This window comes from Mus caroli, chromosome 6 (genome assembly GCF_900094665.2).
Source record: "Mus caroli chromosome 6, CAROLI_EIJ_v1.1, whole genome shotgun sequence".
Classification (NCBI taxonomy): domain Eukaryota; kingdom Metazoa; phylum Chordata; class Mammalia; order Rodentia; family Muridae; genus Mus; species Mus caroli.
In genome coordinates this window covers 94,682,293-94,690,784 of record NC_034575.1, presented here as the reverse complement: position 1 = coordinate 94,690,784, position 8,492 = coordinate 94,682,293, and the positions used below count along the sequence as shown (strand labels likewise).

The 8,492-nt window shown below is 37.9% G+C and overlaps 1 pseudogene; it reads right to left on the bottom strand.

Annotated features, from left to right (window-relative positions):
- Nucleotides 1–3,984: 3,984 nt before the first annotated feature.
- Nucleotides 3,985–4,271, bottom strand: LOC110296961 (annotated as a pseudogene).
- Nucleotides 4,272–8,492: the final 4,221 nt, after the last annotated feature.

Below are 8,492 nucleotides of genomic sequence, written 5' to 3'. Positions count from 1 at the left end.
AATGCTTTAAAGGGGAGCTAACATTAGGCCTAAAGATGGTCTGTTTCAGGAACTGCTATGCCTGTACACATGTTCTAACCATCTTACCTCAGGTATGCGAAGATATTCTAGGACCATAGGTGCACTTCTAAAATTGCAAGTCACATCAAACCTGTATATCTATGTGTTTCCTCAGACATGACTACATAAGATGAATAATTTACCAATTAGGCACAGTCAAAGATCAGCAGCTAAGCATAGCAGTAACAGAACAATTATAATAAACACTGCAACAAAAATTACATGTAGTTTTTCTCTTAAGTATCTTAACACCATAAGTAATAGGTGTTTTAACTTTCTAAAATATGTAATAATAATAATAATAATAAAGTTAAAATAATCTATGTACCTTCCTCTTTTCTCCTAAGGGGATTATTTTATGACTCCTCTGTGGTATATTTGAATTTTCAACATTTTATATTTGGGGAAAATTATTAAATAAATTATTTGGTCAAAAAGTCCCAGATGGTCTTGATTGTTTCCCTGATGATCAGGATGGTCAGTAAGTGACTGACAGTTGGGTATTGTATACTGAATGGATATATCAGGTGAACGATAATTAGGAAACTTGACAGGATATATTAAGCCCAAAGACAATCTCCATAAACTTATTTAATTTGGTCTTATGCAATATTTCACTGTTGTATTCTGAATTTGTATTTCTACAAATAATTCAGTGGAGGGTGGCTGAATTATTTTGGATTTTATGAGTTGGTTTTTCACAACAGTTGGAGACAATTTGACATCATTTCTTCAAATCTTTTTCTATTCTGGTCTCCACTCATACAACTGGCCCATTTGGTCTTATCTCATAATTCACTGAAGTTTTCTGTATGGATGTAGATTTCTCCTATCCAAGCACTAGTACAAATACCTCTCATTGACTTGCCCCCCCCTTTTTTGCCCAATTAATGGTCATTGTTCATTAGTCTATGATGGCCAAGCTTCTACGAAGCATCTCCTATGACTTTCAAAAACAGCAGATTCTGGGTTCTGATGCTACAATTTCCAGTGGGTTCTTCAGAAGGTTTTCATTTCTTGCAGGAACTATCCTACATACCTATCTATTGATGTAAAACATCTAATGCAGTCGCAACAGTTATGCAAGCACATCTCTGCTAGCTTCAGGAACAGGTTTATCAGTTTGTATGCCTTTGGTTATCGGTATGTTGCTCTGACTATCCAGCCTGTCCTCCAGTCTCCTTTTCCCTTTCCTTTTCCTCTTTATCCCTCTTTCTCTCCTATTTCCTCCTTCACTTTCTTTCTTTTACATTAGTGATCCAAGCCAGAATCTTGCACATGTTATCCAAGCACCCTACCACTGAACTGCATCTTCAATCTCTTTGCTTCTTTCCCTAGTTCATAATTATTTGATAGCTACATTAAAACTCATAGAGTAAGGGAAAGGTTAGAGGAAATTGGATATCGAACAAAAGTGGCATGGCCAATTCCTCAAACCCGTGAGGGCTTCATAACCCTGATCCTGCAGAGTCACAGGGCTGCAGAGAAGACAGCTCAGACTCCACTTCCTACCGTGGAGGCATAGAAGACAGGTAGGTCCCACCTCCTACTGTGGCCCTTACTTTTCCTTGACCCTTGTTCTTCTTTGCCTCATTTCCAACATTACAGAACAAACGTTGAGAAACAGCTTGGCAATGTGGACAGCAAGGACTGTACCAGCATTTTTAATGCAGGAAGACTGTGCAAGTTTGTGGGGCTGACCCATGTGTTTTAGGTTGTACTCCCTCGGGTAAGGCATAGGGGTGAACCCTGAGAGAGAACTGAAGTGTCAGAATAGCATAAGCAACGCTAAGGATTCATCGAGGATGCTACCCATGAGCATTACTAGATTATTAAGAGCCTGGAAAGGAAGATTGACAGCACATGAATGAAAGCAATGGCTAGACCTCCAGAGGGCTGTACCACCCCATCAGTGCGGAAGATGCTTCATAAACTCATTGCATTGATGTCTCTATCTCCAATCCTAAGAGATAAGCTAGAGCGCATGTCTCTTTGGCTTTGTTTCCCAATCTGCCTAGCAGTGTACCTGATTATACTTCTGGTGCTCAAACATGATAAGTCCACCTGAGTAAAGAAACAAATGTGATAGTGTATTCTTATTTCTTCCTATACCTTTACACTCCCCCGCCCTGTCCCTCCCCAGCAGTTATCAAAATAGCCAACTTTAATATTTCCTCTCATGACTGCCCTCTTCCTATTGTTTTTGCTTTCCAGAGCCCAAGAACCTTGTGCAATGACTGATATGGTCAACTATTATTGGAATGACTGCATACGATATGAAAATGGGAGTTGGAGGGGAAGACGCCAGCTAAAAGGATACAGTCATGGGAAGTGGGATGTCTTTTCAGTAGGACGAATAACACTGAAGCAAGAGAGAATTTTTATGTTGGGTAGCAACCATGGAGGCTACTTTGAAGGACCTTTCTTCTTTTAAATCAATACCACTGTGAATTTTAATATGTATATTTAAATGGGTGCCTTTGCGCAAATCTTTTGAAAATTGTGGCATTTTTTAATAATTCATAGTAAGGCTAGCATAAAGAAACAACTCCTGACTGATAGAATTATAATGGAAGGAGTTAGCTGAACACCAAATATTTGCAAAATCACTTCAAAAGACATTTGAGGACTAACTACCATGAGGCTTCATATAACTACTGAATGTGTTTAAGCAGAGAGAGAATATTGGCTTTGAGAGCAGAATTTCGTGTTTTTTAAAGAACGGTTTAGTATGTAAATAAAACATTACTTTAAAACTAGAGTTTCTTTATCATACAATAAAGCTATGATCTGGATTGGTGTGGAACGCTGCTGGATCCCGCCCCCTCTTTGTTCCTAAGACAGAAACTGTACATCTCTCAGTTGAAGGTAAGTGGGGAAAGTCTTTGACAGGTTGCTTGGTATTCAGTTGATACTTAGTGAGTAGCCCTGAGGTTACACCAGGACTTCGGGAATACCTATTTTAACAACCACACTTCCTAAAAAAAAAAAAAAAAAAAAGGGTTGTGATGTCAGAAAGGGTGTTGTTTTACCACGCATAGAAGCAACCGCAAGAAAGAATCTACAAGCAGCAATTTCTACAGTAATAGATTTTGATGAATATTTTTTCCCAAAATGTTCAGCTGATGCTTGACATTATAGTGAATTATGCCAGATCATATCAATCTTGTGTCACTTAATACACAACAACCCCCAAACCACAGAGCGGCTGGGAAAGGCAGAGTGGTAACAGTTAGGAGGTATTGATTTTTTTTTTCATTTAAAATAAGTTTATTTAAACAACAAGATGCTTCATTTGCAGGGAAAACTATTCACAATCATTTTTTTTCAAGAATAATTTACCCCTACTTAAAGACAGATTGCTGTACATGTCACAGGTGTGTACAAAAAAAAAGTTATAAAATTGTCCTTGGTTTTACAGTGATTGGAAAACATTGAACTTCTTTAATGGAACAAGGTATGCAAGGATTTTATGGTGTTGGGTTCGTTTGTTAAAACAATGAGATGTAATAACTTACTAGAATATAAAGGTAAGAGCGGAAAGAGCACTCTGTCAATAATGGGGGGAGAGGCTATTTCCACAGAACCAGTAACTTTCCATCAGACCATCTCCATTAGATGTCAACCAAAACAGATCATTGGCCATTTCATTAAAAGAAAAGAAAAGAAAAGAAAGGAAAAGGAAAGGAAAGGAAAGGAAAGGAAAGGAAAGGAAAGGAAAGGAAAGGAAAGGAAAGGAAAGGAAAGAAAAAAAAAACCCTACAATATGCGTGTGCACATATATCAGTTACTTTATGTACAACAAGGACAGAGAAAACTATCCTGTAGTAGTCAGGATGTGGCACAACCAAATTGGGGCTTTCTAATTGAGAATGTATTCTTGGGCTATGACAAAATTCTGGAGCAGAGCAGTAGGTTCCCTTGCTAGTAGACACCTCCTGTCTGCTGCCGGAACACATCAGCCAGACCTACATCCTTCATTTCCAATTGTGTGGGTGTGTCTCTTTCGTTGATTGGTTGTCCATCCAAGGGGAATCTGACTGCCTCATTGACAAATAGTGTCATTCACAACAAGATTTCATTGGTTTACTAAGTGGTGCCTGCCTCTTAATCTTAAACCGTACAACAGAACCTTGCTTCCTCATCCTTTTCAAAGGATTCTGATCGTTGCTCTCAGTCTCTACTCCTTGTGTGGGCTTCTCATTGGCCATGACGAGCAATGGACTCTCTTCAGCCTAGCTACTGCTTCACAAAATAGGACCAGGTCTGCCCTGATGAAGCAGACAAGCAGCTCTGGGAGTGAGAGGTGATGGAGGGACCCCAGAGGTCTTGTGGCAATAGGTACCCATTTTTAGAAAGAAAAAAAAAATACTGCAAATACTTCATAGTTTTACCCAACCATCAAATCAAAAAATGTTTCAAAATTCTCTGTGGAATGTAGACACTAAAGAACAGCTTTATGGTTGTTGTTTTAGCAGGAGGTGTATACTAAGAAAAGGGATATCTCAGACAAATATTTTAAATGTTTATCCTATAAATTCACAAATATTGATCAAATATATTTTCGAAAATGGGTAAGTTTTCTTTGCTTTTACAGCTTTAAAATTTTATTCCCATACAGATTTAGCTCAAAACTTCCATCTTCAAATAAAATCTCATGTAAAAGAGATGGGAAAAGCCAGGTGGCATGGGGGCTGCTAAAGCTGAATATGGCTGGCTGGTTATTGTTGTTAACACTACTGAAACTCTGGATCAATCCTAGAGTAGGTTTTGTTTCTGAAGTCTATGGCACAGTGAAAACTTCTGAAAGTTGTATCAGTCAGTATTCTATTATAACAAGAACCTGAAATTACCAGTTTAGAAAGAGAAAAGGTTTATCTATGGCCATAGCACTCTGGACTCGTCCAGTGTCAACTGAAAGAGAAAAGGTCCATTTTATTTCTTAATTCTGGAAGTTTCTGGAAAGGTGTATTTTATTCTCCTGATGTAATTGTCATCTCAGAGGCTTACTGCAGAATAAGCTCACCCTTTCTTGCTCTTTCTGATTCTGGCTAGCTGGTTCAATTCAGCTGTTCTGGCTCAAACTCCTCTCCAAACTGGTTTTTCTCGGCTTCTGACTGAATTGGTCAGCTTGGCCTCAAACTAACTCTATCAATCAATTTGTTCTAATCTTCTGGCTCCATCTCATTCTCTGGATCATTCTGTATTTATCTGTGCCTAGCCTATTCTCTCTACAAGCTGTCTCTGTAAACTGTCCTGAGAAAACCTTCCTCTGACCACCCTCCTCTCTCTCTCTCTCTCTCTCTCTCCCCTCTCTCTCTCTCTCTCTCTCTCTCTCTCTNTCTCTCTCTCTCTCTCTCTCTGTCTCTCTCTGACCACTGTCTTAAGTAGCCTCTCTTTCATGTTTGTTCTTATAAGGGTTGGGCATTATCTTATCTCTGACTCATTCTGTCAAATCTTTCTCTGATTTGTCACTTTGTTGACCTCTAAACTAGATATCACTATCTCACATGGCTGCTTCCTTCTATGAACTAACTTTACGTACATTTAGAGATTCAAGGTATCTAATCTAATCTAATCTAATCTAATCTAATCTAATCTAAAGAATGTGTCTGTATTCCAGCTAGAGGGAATAAAGGTATGTGGTCCCTCACCAGAACAATTTTGTTGCTGGATTAAAATTCCTCTACAAGTTTTTGTCCATTATTGGTATGTGCGGCTGCCTTTAGGCCAAGGCATACTATGACAGTTATGTATGACAAAACAAATTCTCATAGGTAGAGTATGAAAGAGAAAGAGGAAGAGACTGGGGTCCCAATATGTTTTTCAAGAGCTTGTCCCAAGTGACTAAAGTCTTCCTCTAGGCATTGCATCATAATAGTTCCTGCATATAGTATCATATGACTGGGGGAAGCCTTTAGAACATGCTCGTTTCAAGGATATATATCCAATCCATAGCAAGTGTCATTAGTTGTTATTTTTACTGATTTTTTATATCTGTATAATATTTCATTGTTTAGCTACAACAGTTTGTATATCCAACTATTCGTTGATGAAAATTTAGGTTCTTTTTCTATCTCTTGACTATTATGGTTAATGTCATATATATCATTATTAAAATGAATATTGGAAAATTAGAAAACAAATGATTAGAACATATTTCCATACCTTTTATAACCCTAAGCTGAAATAAAACATCTAAGTTTTGTATTTTACACATAACTGTAGTCATGTGAGTCTAGGCAAGGGAAAGTAGCCGCAGCAACTTGACACACACTGTGTTTGTCTTGACACACACTGCAGACAATCAGCTTATTTATGAATGGAGTGTAGTGTATGTAGTCAGTGAGGCACCATCTGCTCAGAGTTCAAATCCTCACACTCTCTACTGGTAGTGCATGTTCATCAGTTCATTGCTCTCTCCCTCTCAAACATAAAGAATGTTTTTGTTTTGTTTTGTTTTTTTTTTAAAATCTGGGAATTTTAACCACCAACAATGACATTACATACAGAGACATTGAATACCATTGCTTCACACGCAGCAAGACCTGTTCCATACTCTGAGAAACTACAGTATTGCTGTACGTTTGTATGTCATTCTGAGTCTTTCTTGGTTCTAAAATATAAGCGAATCCTAGGCTTGCTGGGCATGCAAACAGCCCGAGAACCAGGGAGGCTGGGGCAGGAGGACTGAGAGTGGTAGGCAAGCCTAGGTTACAGATCATCTTCAGAGGACTTGACAATATTCTGTCTAGAAAAAAAAAAGGGAAAGAATATATGTGAATATTTTTCTAACTTTTCTTAAGATTAAAAAATTTGACTCACCTTAATCATAGCTTTTTAAGTACAGAATCTAAACATATAAACAAGAATTCATTCTTGCATGGTATGGGGGTACAAGCCATTAATCCTAGTCATTGGGAGACAAGGGCAGGAAGATCACTGGGGGTTCTTGCTCAGCCTAGTCTATATAGTGAATTCTAGGCCATTCAGAGCTACATGGTGAATGCCACACACAAAATGGAGAAAAATGAATTAGCATTTTTTTGACTCAGAAATATAAACGAAAGAATACAGTGATGAGAATAACAGCCAATTTTTTTATACCTCTCATTTAGATGCTAGAAACTATTGACTCTTCAAAAGGTGTCCCTCTACCCTTGCATCTCTTGCAGCTTTGGTCTTGGACATTGGCTGAAGCATTTTTGGATCTTTTCCTAATGACTAGGATATTGAAATGGAAGGTGTAAGAAGCCAGGGTCCAGAAGGATGAACTGTGTGTGGCCTTTGGCCTTTAGAAAGGTGTTCATTTAAAACTCATAGCATCCAACTTGTACTCCGTGAAAATCAGAGGTGGGTTGTACAGCCAGAAGCTCAGGGTTTACAAAAAGCCTCTTCCCCTAACCCAAGTTTTAAACATGTGAGAACAAGTCACATGGGAAGAAAAGAGACCATGGACTGCTTTGATGACAGTTGGCCATCGCCAAGGAAACTGCTCCCTTGGTAACCGTGGTCAGTACATCTGTCTAGTTGCATTTCTAAGACTCAGTATCTACCATAGAAAATATATTTTAAAGTGAAAACACATAGAAAAAATACTATTGTAACATAAATAAAAAAACAATGGAGTTGATAAAGATTCCTTCACTCTTATGGCAAATGTGTTAGGAAGGAATTATGATATTAAGTAGAACATGTTTAGGAGTGTTAACTTATAAATGAAAACTAAAAAACCCATAATTTAAGATATCCCATAAAACAGAACAAAACAAATCTAAACCATATAATCTCTAGGTTTGCTATTCACAATACACAAAGAATGTAACTTCATAAAAGTGTTTGTAGGGAGTTTATGTCAAACATGGAACCCTCGCAATTAAATGAAGCTAACACATTCACAACTGCACCTATCTTAAAGCAATGTGAGCAAGAGGAAAGGAGATGAGATTAAAGGCCAAATTCATGAAAGGATAGAATGCTAAGAGTGCCAGGAATTAAGAAAAGTAATTCTGAAGTAAAAAAAAAGATAAGATGGTAAGAAAACATAATTTAAAAAATTACTTTATGGCTATTTTGTGTATGAGTCTGTATATACACATGTATCCCTGGTGCCTGAAGTGGCCACAAAAGAGTATTGGATCACCTGGAACTGGACTTACAGATAATTATAAGCCATTATATGGGTGCCCAGAATGAAACTCAGGTCTCTGGTAAGAACAGCAAGTGCTATTAAACCCTGAGCCCTTTCTCCAGCTCTGAAAGCATGATTGGAAAAACCCATACACATATTTGACTCATCCAGATCTTAAAGGAGTACAAAAAGCCTACACCAAACTATCGTTGATCTTGAGAGAATGTTGAGAGATAAAATTCAAATGTAAAAAAGTTGATTAAAGTCACAAATGGCTCTTCCGGTCAGAAAAGCACCGGGG